This window comes from Amborella trichopoda, chromosome 6 (genome assembly GCF_054954075.1).
Source record: "Amborella trichopoda isolate Santa Cruz 75 chromosome 6, AtrichopodaSantaCruz75HAP2 v2.0, whole genome shotgun sequence".
Taxonomy (NCBI): domain Eukaryota; kingdom Viridiplantae; phylum Streptophyta; class Magnoliopsida; order Amborellales; family Amborellaceae; genus Amborella; species Amborella trichopoda.
Window position 1 is genome coordinate 16,367,382 of NC_142341.1, and position 15,964 is coordinate 16,383,345.

General features: G+C 34.6%; 1 long non-coding RNA gene across 1 annotated transcript; it reads right to left on the minus strand.

The window, feature by feature from the left end:
• Positions 1 to 4,006: 4,006 nt before the first annotated feature.
• Positions 4,007 to 7,401, minus strand: LOC148781635 (uncharacterized). The gene is made up of 3 exons (XR_016057841.1): positions 5,105 to 7,401; positions 4,907 to 4,974; positions 4,007 to 4,214 (listed from the first exon to the last, which is right to left on the minus strand). It is a non-coding gene; the product is annotated as an uncharacterized LOC148781635 (long non-coding RNA).
• Between the last annotated feature and the right edge of the window lie 8,563 nt (positions 7,402 to 15,964).

Genomic DNA, 15,964 nt, shown 5'->3' on the forward strand with positions numbered 1-15,964 from the left:
TAGTTAGATATATTTTGTTTCATATAATCATTTCTTTTATATATATCAATGATTTATTCTGGCCATGAAATTTGGAGTTCCTTATTGATGATTTCTTTTATTATTTACTTGCAGTTTGATGCAACCACAACATTTTGTTACCACCTTTGTGGATGAGTACCATTTTTGTTATGGAACTACTCATTGGTATAGCCAACTCAGCATCCAATCCTCTCGCTAAAGAGGGAGCAACACAAAGCAACAAACATGGGATATTTTTTAGTACTTTTTTTAGCACATGGTCCCCCCATTTTTTGTATATTAACTTCTTGTTTATATTTTGGATGTAAAGCATTTTTTTAGCACCTTTACGGGTTTTTGTATAGAACCACCAAGCTTAGAAATCCAAATGATGAATGGAGTATTTTTGGGGCCCCTTTATGGATTATGGGTCAATAGAGTATTTGACTAATGCTGAGAATGGTGAAGAAACTTTATGAATGTACTTGTGCACAAATCTTTTCTTATTTATTGAAAATCAACAAATATGAAAATGTGACTTTTAACAACAATACAACAATGTATTACACAATATAGCATGAGAGAGAGAGAGAAAGAGAGAGAGATTGTAAGGTATTTCACATTTTTAATTGATTCTAATCTGAATAGTGATCATCTTTGCATCGCTGACTTGATGAGCTTATGGGTTGTCTAATTGTATAAAAACTAGAAAATCAGGTGCCCAATTTGTGAGGTTTTGCGTTGTCTATACATGAACCCTATCTCTCTCATTTCCCCCTGGCTGAAATTTCAAGAAAGCCAAAAGATTCCATGCAAGTCTATAAAGAAATGCTTATGATGAAATGTACACCAGACACATGCACTTATGTATCGCTTGTAAGAGCATGTGCGCACGAAAAAAATACTAATGTCATTTACAAGCCCTTGAAAAGGTGGTACATCAAGATAGAAAAGTTCATATAAACCCATCTATACGAAATTACAATTTACATCCTTACCCACAAATAAATTGCTCTATATAAAAACCTATAGTCATTTACAAGCCCTTGAAAAGGCAGTACATCAAGATAGAAATGTTCCCATAAATCTATCTATAGGAAATTGCAATGTAGATCCTTACCCACAAATAGATTGCTCTATATAAAAACTTGCAATCTTTTGTTGCTTGTTTACATTCAAAACAAGAAGTTAAGATACAAGAAATGGGGATCATATGGTGAAAAATGTGCCCAAAACAAATCGCTTGTTTGTTGCCTTGTGTTGCTCCCTCTTTAGTGAGAGCGTCGCATGTTGAGTTGGGATCTCCCAATAAGTAGCTCAATAACAAAAAGGGGGATCCATCCGAAAGGGTTGGAACAAAATGTTGCGGTTGTATCAAACTGCATTTAAAGAATAAATATCATAAACAATTGGCAAACTCTATCAATTCAACCATAAAAACACATATACTTCAAAAGACAAATTATTTGAGCTGCGAAAATAATTTGCTAATGTGAAACAAATTGTTAATATGAAACTGAATTACCATGAAAACAATTTACAAGGAATGTGATCTCAAGCTTGTTTTTTCTCATGTAATCATTTTCTTATGTTTGGTAACTTACTTTTGGGGTGCACATGCAAGAGCAATCGTTTCACTATGACATTGTAACTTCTCGTGCTTAAACACAGATAAAAAGACATAATTTGTAATCTCTTTGGCTACAAAAAATGAAGCAGTGATTGCCCATATGTCAAAAGAAATGATCTTTTGATCAAATCCAAAAGATTTGAAGCAATTGTGGCGTCTGCAAATTCCACTCTCACTCTAGATCCCTATAACAAAACAATTAACATCAAAAAATTTATAAAAAACTAGCAAATTAGCAATAAATAAGATCAAATTATGAAAAAGTAAGTGGAATAAATAGCAACAGCTCATAATTTGATTCTATTTAGCAGCAGCCCATCATTAACTTCAAATTAGCTAAAATCCCAAAAAAGAAAAGAAAAAAGAAAGTATCAAACCATTTAACCCACCACTCTTCCTCTAGATCCCTGTAACAAACCCAATAGCATCAAATTCTTTTCATAACTAGCACTACTGGATCAAATTACTTGCTTCTTAATTTGAGCTAAACTTTGAATATTTTTTACTTGCTCCTTAATTTATGTAGTATGAGTTAACCACTACTTTCTGTTGTCATATGGTTTGTGCAATGGATATACTTTAATACGCAATGAATACATTTTGTTCCCTTTGTGAAATTGGGATGCAGGTTTAGACATCTGAACCAGCGAAGATGTCATCAGCTTCTATAAACATTGGAGAATATCCACACGTACCTGTCCGCGGTTCGACATACCATGTAACTTAGGTACGTCAAGCTCCTCATCCAACCCTCTAAGAATGTATTATCGGTGTCCAAACTGTACTTTCTTTCAATGGTGCGATGAGTATGTGGAAGGGATGAACTACAATGTAAACTTCAAGCATTGTAATGTACAACAAAGAAATCAGTCACAAGAGCATCTTATGTTCAAGCCTGAACCGATGGTCATTCAACAACAAATTATTGATGTCATATGGCGAATGCAACAATTTCTATTTTTCTTGTGTGTAATGAATGCATTTGTTTTTGTGCTACTTTTTTCAGAAGTGTTTTATATGACTAGAGAGTTGGTCTCACAACTCTATGAAACAGTTATTGTTGTTGATATTAGGTTGATCAATGGCTTAAATTGTAACTTCTATTTCGTTAGCATTTAAAGAAGTGGGTGGCTTGTTAATTGATTGAGTTATTTTATACCAGCTTGTCTTGTTTGAATGTCAGATGGATACTAATCTCAGATTAAGTACATACGTGGGGTTTGTTTAGCTAGGGGTTTGTTTAGCTATGTATGTGATATTTTCCGCAAGCGTTATGTCTAGTGTTGTTAATAAATAACTTGAGACTGAAAACTGAAAATTGGAAGATTTAAACTGAAAACCTGTAAATCGAAGAATTCAGAGATAGGACTAGTATGACAATGATGGGGCTCTCAACACATTCTCCATGACTCACCCTCGCATCCCTTTGGAACACCCCAGCACATTCGTTGAGGATGACTCTAAATGCCATCCTCTTCAACCAGGCATCTGGTCTCTTCCCAGAAATTATTTTTTAGATTTGCTAATTACTGATGGAGATTAAGAAAGCAAAAAGAAATTCATTCAATGTGGCACTCACATCCATTTGCGAAGCTCCAATAATTTCCAGTTATTACCAAATAGAGGAAGCAAACCGTATATTGTTCAGTGTGAACAGGGAGAGGGCAGGAGTGCAGTTCGACTAAATGCATCTTGCAACAAGATGCGAGATTATATCACTGTTTATTTGTAAACTAGTTGCAAGATTATATCATGATGTGCTATAGAGATGCACCGTGTGCGTGACGAGACTTTCAAACTGGGGAAATAAACATTGCAAAATGAAAATCCAAGTAACTTAGGTGCATATGAAAGAAAAGAGCAGAGTAAGTAAACAACACCCATCGTTGAACATCTTGTCAATAATTTTCTTTCTTAAATAAAAAATAAAAGGTTACTAAGAACCAAAAAAAAATTTTAGCAATGAAAAGAGAACGTTTAAAAACAAATAAAAATAGTGGTTGGCTATGGCGAGCTCCTCCAACAAACTCACCACGGAAGCAAACAAGATATATTGTACATGACAATTTGCCAGACTCATAATATTTCTCCAACGATTTCAACAAGTTCAATGTAACTGTTGAGTCTTAAAGCTTGCTCACTGTGACCGAAGTTCTGTTTACAACACTAGTATTTGTATACAAATTCCATTACAAAAAAACATGCTTGCTTCCCATCCATAAATGTCACAAACTAGCAACTCAGAGAGAGAGAAGGACTTGCCCATCCATTACAAAAAAGCGTGCTTATATACAAATTCCATTACAAAAAAGAATTTGTATACAAATTCCATTTCAGACTTTTTCATAAAACAAAATACAATAAGACTCTGCCAATTACCGATGAGCATGCCAATTACCGATGAGCATCCAGTATATAGAAAACAACACCTCATAAATGATATTAAAGAAAAAAAGAAATATTGTGTTTCTTGCGAGCATTTTTTACAGCAACAATATCATGAGGTTTGGGGCGTTATTTCATTGAATGACTGTAAGAGCCATAATTAAAGGACTGCGAAGCATCTGCAAAGGTTTCAAGGCGCCTACAAAAGAAGCAAAAGAATTCAACACCCCATAGTAGATATTTAACATTAGATGAAATTAACGAAGGACACAAAATACTGTGCAAATACAATATGAATATTGCGGAACACATTTATGGTTCATCAGCATATATCTACCCCAATCTCTCACTAAATTGTGAATATTTCAATAACAACGAGCACAACATAATGCAGAACATATATATGGTGCCACCTTGTAGGCCTTATACGTGCCATTTCCTAAAACACGATCCTTCAAACGATTTCTATTGACATATATGAGAATTGAGAGAAATGAATGTAGAACAAGGTGGAAGAAAATCATAGAAGAATATGGATTGAGAATAAGCAAAGAGTCCTATGAAACACAAAGCATAAAGAAGCACAAATAGATATCAGAGAACAATAAAGAATAAAGGGACAAGCAGTGCCAAAAAAAAAACAAAACAAAACAAAAGCCATGCATTTCTCTTTTTGTTCTCTCTCTCCACACCAAGCTTATGTCTAAAAACAAAACAAAAAAACAAAAAAACAGAAGCTATGCATACATCAACGAAATGGAAAGGACATACAGGACCCCAATGACACCCAAAATGCAAAACTTATACCAAATCCTAATAAACACACCAATGAAATCAAGGACTTTGATATAATGAACGTACAAACATGCCTTCCAAGTAATTGCTTCTTACCATCAAATCAACTCACTTCTGCTGCCTTCTTATGGGTCCGAAGCGTATGACGTGTTTTGTCCTTAGCGCTGTAAGAGGAAAATAAATTAATATTTTAGCATTTAAATTGAAGCTAATACAATTGTTAATCAAATACAACAACAATAATAAAGATAATACAATTGCAAATCAAAATAATGTAAAGGTATGCAGTTGTACCTATCACAAACGAACAACGGGCAGTTTCTTTTTGCCATGTCCACTGCCATTGCAGACTGCGCATTTCTTTCTTTTTATCTTCGGCTTCCATCCCTCAGAACAAGCTTTCAATCTTTTAGTAGCCGGTCATCCCTTTGACTATGCTAGAATAGGTTCAAGGACATTGCAGCAATGGTTACTTCCACTTGGTGTATTACTACAACTATTAGATATGTAATCTTCATTGACATGGCTCATTGCATTTTCCTGAGGACCTCTCTTATATACAAACTTTTCATCGAACTAACGAATTTCATTTTGTATTATGGACATTACAAACCCATGGCCCTCTACACTTTGTGAAGCATGCTCGACAAGGGATCGACTTGCCAACATAGCCTCATTATATCTAATGGAGCATGGTAGTTGAAATGTTACTTGAATTTATTCCCCAATGTCATGAAGAAAAACTCCCTTCTTTATATCCTTGGCCAACGTTTCATTATATGTTGTGGAAGGATTTCAAACACATCTTTCACCATAAAAATCTTCAATACATGCCTACAAAGAATGCCCATCCTCTAAAAAAAGTGACAACTGCAAGAAATAGAATTGTCATGGGAATTGAATTTCACTAAGTAGGATCTAGATCTGGTCCTCAGTATTGCCACCTTAAAGGTAGCAACATGTCCATTGTGTTCAACTTTCTCCGTCACAAAGTTAAAGCAATTAGCCACCCCTTCCCTAAATATCTTTAAAATCTTTTGAGTGTAGATTTTTTATGCATGTGACTCAATGAAAGTGGTTGTTCACAAGACTGGACTAGTTTGAATATCTTTCAAGTTATCTTCCCTCTCACCTTCTTATCTTGGACTTTTGTAACAACTTCTAATAATGTACGCAAGCTTATTTTGGGTGTCCAATATATCTTGAAGTGTGCATGCATTCCTTCACTCCTTTGAGTAAAGGACATACCTGCAGTGAACGTACCAGCCAAGTATGCATCAACCCATTGTATGCGAAAACCATAAAGCCTACTGAGCTATTCATTGTATTCCAGCTTATAATTTTCAATCATTTATTTTCTTCGCGATTCAAATTCTTCAATTGTTGGGCTAGCAACACACCTCCTAAAGACATCTGAATAAGAAGGATGCATATGCAAGACATCATTTTTTCTTTGATCTTCACAAATGTGTGCCACTTACAATAATGATGCTTACTTAGGTAAAGAACTTATCTCACTACATATGAAATTGCCGGATCTTGATCAGTGAGAGTAACACTTGGTTGTCGTCTACTCATGGCTTCTAACCAGTTTTCGAACACCCATATAAATAATTATATCTTCTCTTCAAATATGAGTACAAATCAAAAGAAAGTTGTATTGAAATGGTGATTTACACTAAGTATAGGTACAAAGGGCATATCAAACGTATTTGTCTTATATGTGGTATCAAAAGTAACCACTTTAGAAAAGCAGTGGTAGTAAACTTTAGATGTAGAATCTACCCATAAGATACTGTGAATGTGATCATCATCATCTAATCTCAATCTATAGAAAAATGATGAGTTCGTTTGGTTCTTTTTATAGAGCCATTGCAAAATTAAATTGTCATCTTCTCCACTAAGTTTTCTTGTAGTGCTTGCTATTTCATTTTGGATGTCCTTTTGTGTACAAGGGACATTACCAATCCCTCCAGCATGCTCTATGAATATGTCTAGGTTTTACCATTGCCGAGCTTATTGAATGTATCAATGACTTTGTAGCACTTGATAATGATCGATGTGTGCGAATTAAATGAGCTTTTCTTGGAGTAACTAGATCGTGATTATGGTCTTTAACGATGTTAGTCACTTTCTACTCGTCGTTTTCTTGACTACTTATACACATCCTAACCTTGCACCCACACATTAACTCAGTAGGTTTTTCTTATTTAAATCGTTCCCTCGAGCAAACATAAACCCTATCAATCGGTTTATCTTTCTTGTTATGAGTACTCCCCTTGCGAATACCAATGCCTTTTGTCAATGCATTAGACTTAAAGAACTCATATGTATCATCCTTTGATCCAAACATCAATCATACACATGGTTCTTCTATTTCGTGGCCTTTGTTTGGTGAGCTACAACCACCATCAGGGATTTCATCAACTCTGCCTACATTTGACATGTGCAAGATGTCACACCTATTGAATTCGTGTGATCCATCGTAGTTTTTTTACTTACTCAACTTGAAACTGCAAACTACAAAAATACATGTATTCAAACCTTCATCTTAAGAATACCAATCATACTTTTCTCAACCCACCAAGCCACATGCAAAAATTGTAACAAATGGATACAACATACTTGTGACAATTCACAATAGACAATCCAAGGGTTTGGAAGAGATGAGAAGACAAATTGACCAATATACACATAACATAAACATTTTTCTCAATACAATACAGCAATAGTTGAATTACGTGAATCTTACATGCAAATTTACAATGAAATACAACTTTCAGGAACCAAACTTGGCTTCTCATATAGAAAATTACAACTCTGATTGGTCTTGGCTAAGTGCAACAAGGAGATTGATTAAACTTGATAATGCTCAAGTACTTAAAAATGTGATTAATTAGGTGCCTCGATCTCGTCCTCTAGATCAGGATGACTTGGTGGTGTGGCTTCGGGTCAAGATGGACCCGAGACTTGAGATCGCTCTTTGGGGAACCGTGTAAATAGGACGCGGGTAGGAATTCCAACCGGTAATAGAGGAATTTGGGTCGTGAGGCGGGACTCACCTCACATGGGTTCGTGACACACTCGGATTGCTCGCGTGGATGTTCTCTTAGATCACGTGGAACGCCCCCTGACTTGTGGCCGGTTCGGAATGGCCTCCCTTGACTTGTTTCTTCTTTCTTGCGACCACACACACATATTAGAATACATACAATATGGTCAGAAGACCACCCACCTTGTCTTTGAATGAATGCACACAAGCATGTACATTCGAGGGGAAAATGAGGGAATGGGTCCATGTCAATTGAACAGCCTTCCGGTGTCTTCTTAACAAATGACCTACAACATCATTTCCTTGGTAGAAAAATGAGGGAAAGGGGTGAGATGAAGAAAGTAAAAGAGGAAAAAGAAGAGACAAAAAGTAGAGAGAATAGTGCGGGAATAGAGAAATGAAGAAACGAATACCAATTTGGCTTTCACTTGGTTTCAGAGAAAATAGAGTGGAGAAAGAACATAGAAACGAATGCTAGTTTGGCTTCCACCTAGCTCTTCAGAGGTAAAGAAAGAAAAATATTTGTTTGGGAGAGAGAAAGAAGAAAAAGAGTAAGAAAGAGGGTGAAGGTTAGCTCAGCTCTGACTAAACCTTCCAAAAGGGGGGAAGAGACAAAAAGAAGGAGAGAAGAAGAGAAAAGAGAAGAAAGAGAAAGGTTGAAAGTTAGCTTGAGAAAGGTTGAAAGTTAGCTTGATTGTCGCTAAACCTTCCAAAGGGGGAGACGAGATGAGAAGAAGGAGAGAATAAAAGAAGAGAAGTGAGAAAAAAAAGAGTGAGGAAAAGTTTGGCACAGCGACTAGACTGGCACGGCAGTGAGACTAGTACGGTGGCAAGACTGGCACGGTTGCTAGTCTGGCGCGGCAGCTAGACGGGTACAACAATTAGATCGGCTCGACGGCTAGACTAGCACGGCAGCAAGGCTGGCACAACGCTAAGACTGGCATGACGGCTAGTCTTGCACAGCGGCAAGACTGGCACGGCGGCAAGACTAGCACGACGACAAGACTGGCACGGCGGTAAGACTGGCACGACGGTTACTCTAGCGCGCTAGACTAGCGCGACGGTTAGACCGGCATAGCGCCTAGACTGGCACGGCGGTAGGTCTGGCACGATGACGAGACTGGCATGGCGACAAGACTGGCATGGCAATAAGACCGGCATGGCACGGCAGCTAGATGGGCGCGGCAGTTAGACGGGCACAGCGGTTAGATCGGCACGGCAGCGTGACAGGCAGGGCGGCAAAATGCTCAGCCTGCCATCCAGTCAAGCAAGCAAAAGAGAAAAAGATGAGAGGAGAGAGAAAAAAGAGAGAAAAAAGAGGGGAGAGACAAAAAAAGGAGAGAGGAGAGAGAAATATCTTACACAGCGGTGTACCCCCCGTGCCAAACAGAGAGAGAGAAAAAAATATCGTACACGGTGATATACCCCACAATGCCAAACAAAGAGAGAGAAGGGAGAGAAATATCATGCATGGCAATGCACCTTATCGTGCCAGACAAAGAGAGAGAAGGGAGAGAAATGTTGTGCATGACGGTGTACCCCGTCGTGCCAGATAGAGAGAGAGAAGAGAGAGAAATGTTATGCACGACGGTAGACCTCGCTATGTCAGATAGAGAGAGAGAAGGGAGAGAAATGTTGCACATAGTGGTGTACCTCGCCTTGCCCGACAAAGAGAGAGCGAGGAGGGAGAGAAATGTTGTGCACGGCGGTGTACCCCTTCGTGCCAGACCGAGAGAGAGAAGGGAGAGAAATGTTATGCATGGTGGTGTACCCCGCCGTGTCAGACAGAGAGAGAAAAGAGAAAGAAATGTTGCGTATGGCAGTGTACCCTGTCGTGCCATACAGAGAGAGTAAAGAGAGAAGAGAGAGAATCATAGTGCACGACAATAGAGAGAAGAGAGAAAGAAGAGAGGGAAAGAGGAAAGAATAATAGAGAGAGAGGAAGAGGAGAGAGAGAAGAACGAAAAAGAGAGAGAAGAACGAAAAAGAGAGAGAAATGAAAGAACTAGACAGAGAAAAGAAAGAAGAGAGAGAAATGAAAGAAGCAAAGAGAGAAAGAAAAGAAAAGGGAGAGAAAAAGAGGAGAGAGAAAGAGAGATGAGAGATGAGAAGAAAGAGAGAAAAGACAGAAAAGAGAAAGAGGAGAGGAGAAATAAAGTTATATTGGCCCCAAGGGTACCCATCTAAAAATATTCTCTCTCCTCCCTCTCTTCCTCCAAGCAAAGAGAAACGTGACCCCAGATTCAAAGTGAAGCCCAAATTTTTTGTTAAGCAAAGAAGGCTCCATTACATGAGCACATCACGTGCTTATATAGATTTGAAGTCCAAACATGAGTGGATGCCTAATTCTTAACCTAATTGTGGAAAAATAAGAATTAACTGAATTAAAAAAACTTAAGAAATTAAGGGAAAAATAACGATTTTGGCCCTCACCCACAAATCCTAAAATTCTAATTAAGTTCATGTTCTGGCCATGCAACCTTTGCGATCTTCCAAGGTCCGTTCGGGGCGCTACCGGTCTTCATCCGGCCAAAAGATTATTATTTTCTTTATCGGCTTGGGAAGACGGTCATTTTGATACCCATGTCGAGCCATGGATCATATGTTGGGCCACGATCACGAGACGTGAAAATCATGAGAAATGTACGATCTTTGATTCATTCCATGATTTCTTCGTTGTATTTTGATGAGCATGCCGTCATGAGCGTTTAGCCATGAGCGTGGCTGGATTTGGTGCCTAACGATAGTTTTTCAAATTTGGCATTTTGGCCGGAGTTTGGTTTCTAGTGGCCGAAAATTGCTGCAACTGTAACTCCATTGTGCGGCAAATCTAACCGTCCATCACACACGAAGTTTGGCTTGTATAAAGCCTCTGACCCCGTGCTTGCAATGGATCAGGTTTGAGGTCGATCCGACTCGTGAGCGTAGTAATGTAACTGCTCGATTGAGGCGCGCTACTACTGAACAATCTGCAACCTTGCCTCAAATCACAATCTTCTCTTTAGTTTTTCTCTCGGCTCGGGCCACGACATGAGTCCTGCCATATATTGAAACGAAGATGCTCCCAAAATTTGAGCTTGACCCGACCTGGGACGAGAGAGATATGGCCTTCCAAAGTCTAAACCCAAAAACAGTTGCCATTAATGGAAACTGGTTCGCTGAGGGTACACAAAAATAGGGCGTGACCTACCCGTTTTGGGTAATTTTACCATAAGTTGGTCCAGAAAAGTCTGATCAAGCCGAAACTTGGTTCCTAGTAGTTTTCAGACGTTTCAGATCCAATGGCAGTGGTCCCACGATTATTTGACGCTCCGGTAATAGGGTTGTAGTTCTAAGGTTCATTCCAAGGTACTAGACGTTAATTTTCCTAAAACTGTTTCTATATCTGCACTGCCTTAAACTTGTTGGATCTCGACGAAACTTGACAGGTGTTCTTAAGATATCGTTAGCCACAATCTTAAATCTTCTTGGATCATTCTGAGACTTTTAGAAATTTCACTTCTGGATCATGGCTTATTGTCCTACGGCGTCCATAGTCCACATACATTTTGGTACCTGCGGACCTAGGTCACAAACTATTTTCTCCTTATTGGCATCGGGGATACAATTGTTGAAAAATACCTTCAAACAACGGTAACATAAAAATTACATTGTCAAATATATGCATCACTTTGAAAATCCATCAAACACTTCAAATTCAAGCTCCTCATCCACAAAAGCCCTTGAATTCAATTGCATCAGACTTTATTTCAAGGATAAACTCCTTTATACTGACATTAAAAACACATTTTATTTCAATTAGGATAATACCAATCATATTTTTTCACAACCTATAGAAACATATGCAAGAAGTGCATCCGATGGGTACTTCAGTTTTAAGATATAATCTCAATACAGAGATTTTTGTTCGTTAATTTCACTTATTGTATTTTTCACTGATAAACACTCATATGAAATTGGCCATGATATTACCAACCTTGCAGATTGTTTTGGGAATAAAAAACATAGTTAGATATCTCAGTTTTCTATTTATCCGTGAAGCAAAACCTCAAATCTCATCCAATATTACCTATATAGCAACTCCAAAAATACATGTTGGGAGCAGAATTTGCAAACCCAGAAAGAAGCTTATAAATTTGTCAGGAAAAAATACAGTAATCATAATAAAGCAGATTAAAGGACTGAAAAGTAGAAGACTAACCTTGATTGCAGTCTCAATTCTAAACCACAGAGTGAGAGAGAGTGTATCATTAGAGATGGGGAGTTGTCTCTTTTTTTGGATATTTTCTTTTTGAATTGTTTTGATTTTTTTTGCTCTTTTTTTGCAATTTAGGAATGAAGCCAAAGATCTAGTGTTTCAATCCTTTTCTTGTCTTTCTTTTTTCCCCTCGTATGTCTATGTTGGGGCAATTGTTACTATCGAAGAAATACAATTTATATGTTAAAAAATTGCAATAAAAATTCGATATGCGACGAAAACAGAAAATACTTTTTGGTGCGGCACGGCACGCGAGCATTTACAATTGCTAGGAGTTAAATTATAAATGGGCTAAAGCTTATGACTAAACAAGGTGGCTAAAAGTTGAGCTTTGCCCATATTATTCTTTGATACGAAAATTCAAATTAGCTCTAAGATTAAGAAATAACACTATTTTCTTATTTTGCCAAATTCAAAAGTGTTATGGCGAGTAGGATTTTAAAATTTTATTTTTATTACATCATTTTGGTGTTTTTCTTAAACTTTTTTTTAAAAAAAATTTAATTTTTTTTTCTTGTCCTTTTTTTTGGATATTTTATTTTTGAATTATTTTGAATTTTTTTTTTTTTCTTTTCTTTCACTTTTCTTTTAGGAATGAAGCCAAAGATCTAGTATTTCAATCATATCAGAAAAAAAAAAAAAAAAAAAAAAAAATAGAGAGAAAAGAAAAAAAAAAATGAGGGAGAAAAAATAAGAAAAGTAAAAAAAAAAAATAACAAAGAAAAAAAAGGAAAGAAAACAAAAATAATTTTTCTTATCGTTTTTTTTCTTTCTTTCTTTTTTTCTACTTTTTTTAATCCCTCGTTTATCCATGTTGGAACAATTGTTATTATCAAAGTCACACAATTTATATGTTAGAAACATATAGTAAAATTTTGATGTAGGGCTAAAACAGAAAATACTTTTTGGTACGGCAAAGGTAGACGAGCATTTACAATTGTTAGCAGTAAATATAAATATGTGCTAAAGCTTATGACCACACATGGTAGCAAAAAGTTAAGCTTAGCCCGTATTATTCTTTGATACAAAAATTTAAATTAGCACTAAGATTAAAAAATAACTCTATTTTCTTCCAATTTTCTTATTTTAACAAAAATTCAAAGTGTTATGGCAAGTAAGATTTTTAAAATCTATTTTTATTACATCATTTTGGTGTTTTTCTTAAACTTTTTTAAAAAGTATTCTTTTTTTATTCCTTGGCTTTAATTTTGATATTTTCTTTTGAATTGTTTTGAAATTCTTTTTTTTTTGTCTTTCACTTTTCTTTTAGGATTGAATCTAAAGATCTAGTGTTTTGATCCTATCAGAAAAGAAAAAAAAATTAGAGATAAAATAAAATGGATATAAAATGAGAAAAAAAAAAAAAAAAAAAAAAATTGGAAAGAAAGAAGAAAAGGAAAAAAAATAAAAAAAGGAAAAAAAAAATTTCTAGTCCGTTTTTTTCCCTAGTATGTCCATGTTGGGACAATTGTTACTATCAAAGAGATACAATTTATATGTTAGAAACATAAAGTAAAATTGATGTGGGACTAAAAAAGAAAATATTTTTTGGTGCGGCAAGGCACGCGAACATTTATAATTGTTAGGAGTTAAATTATAAATGGGCTTAAGCTTATGACTACACAGGATGGCTAAAAGTTGAGCTTTGCTCGTATTATTTTTTGATACTAAACTTCAAGTTAGCACTAAAATTTAAAAATAGCTCTATTTTCTTCCAATTTTCTTATTTTGGCAAAAATTCAAAAGTGTTATGGCAAGTACGATTTTTAAAATCTATTTTTATTACATCATTTTGGTCTATTTCTTAAACGTTTCTAAAAAAAAAAATTAAATTTTTTATTTTATGTCATTTTTTTTTTATATTTTCATTTTGAATTGTTTTGAATTTCTTTTTTTCTTTTCTTTCATTTTTCTTTTAGGAATGAAGCCAAAGATCTAGCGTTTCTATCCTACTAGAAAAGAAAAAAAAAATACATAGAAAAAATAAAAGAAAAAAAGGCAAGCGAGCATTTACAATTGTTAGCAGTGAAATTAAATGTAGGCTAAAGCTTATGAATACATAAGGAGGCCAAACGTTGAGCTTACCCAGTATTATTCTTTGATACTAAAATTTAGATTAGCACTAAGATTAAAAAAAATAAATATTTTCTTCCAATTTTTTTATTTTGGCAAAAATTCAAAAGTGTCATGGCAAGTAAGATTTTTAAAATTTATTTTTATTACATCATTTTGGTGCTTTTCTTAAAATTTTGTTTTTAAAATAAAATAAAATTTTTTATTTCTTATCTTTTTTTTTGGATATTTATTTTTGAATTATTTTGAAATTCTTTTTTGCTGTTCTTTAAGTTTTCTTTTAGGAACGAAGCCAAAGATATAGTATTTCAATCCTATCAGAAAAGAAAAAAAAAATAGGGAGAAAAGAAAAAGGAGAAAAAAATGAGACAAATAAAATAAAATAAAAATAAAAGGAGAAAAAATAAGAAAGGGAACAAAAAAATAACAAAGAAAAAAAAGGAAAGAAAACAAAAATAATTTTTCTTATTGTTTTTTTTTCTTTCTTTTTTTTTTCTACTTTTTTTTTTCCTCTTGTATGTCATTGTTGGAACAATTGTTGTTATCGAAGTGATACAATTTATAAGTTAGAAACGTATAGTAAAATTTCAATGTGGGACTAAAACAGAAAATACTTTTTTGTGCGGCAAAGGCACGCGAGCATTTACAATTGGTAGTAGTGAAATTAGATAGGCTAAAGCTTATGACTACACAGGGTGGCCAAAAGTTAAGCTTAGCCCATATTATTCTTTTATACTAAAATTTAAATTAGCTCTAAGATTAAAAAATAGCTTTATTTTCTTCCAATTTTCTTATTTTGATAAAAATTCAAAAGTTTTATGGCAGGTAAGATTTTTAAAATCTTTTTTTATTACAACATTTTGATGTTTTTCTTAAACTTTTTTTTTAAAAAATTATTTTTTTATTTCTTGGCTTTATTTTTGATATTTTCTTTCTGAATTGTTTTGGAATTCTTTTTTTCTTGTCTTTCACTTTTCTTTTAGGAATGAATCTAAAGATCTAGTGTTTCAGTCCTATCATAAAAGAAAAAAAAATAGAAAGAAAAGAAAATGGATAAAAAAATAGAAAAATGAATAAATAAATAATAAATAAATAAATAAATAAGAGAAAAGAAAGAAGAAAAGGAAAATAAAAAAAAAAAAAAGGAAAAAAAAAAAAAATCTTATATGTTACTATCAAAGAGATACAATTTATATGTTACTATCAAAGAGAAACATGTAGTAAAATTTCGATGTAGGACTAAAATAGAAAATACTTTTTGGTGCGGCAAAGGCACACGAGCATTTACAATTGTTAGCAGTGAAATTAGATTGTGCTAAAGCTTATGACCATACATGGAGGCCAAAAGTTGAGCTTAGCTCGTATTATTCTTTGAAACTAAAATTTAAATTAGCACTAGGATTAAAAAATAACTCCATTTTCTTTCAATTTTCTAATTTTGGAAAAAATTCAAAAGTGCTTTGGCTAGTAAGATTATTAAATTATGTTTTTATTACATCATTTTGATGCTTTTTGTAAACGTTTTTTAAAAAAAAAAAAATGAATTTTTTATTTTTTGTTTTTTTTTTATTTGGATATTTTCTTTTTGAATTGTTTTGAAGTTCTTTTTTTCTTTTCTTTCACTTTTCTTTTAGGAATGAAGCCAAAGATAAAGTGTTTCAATCCTATCAGAAAAGAAAAAAAAAATAAAGAGAAAAGAAAAGGGAGAAAAAAGCATGTGAGCACTTACAATTGTTAGTAGTGAAATTAGATATAGGCTAAGCTTATGACT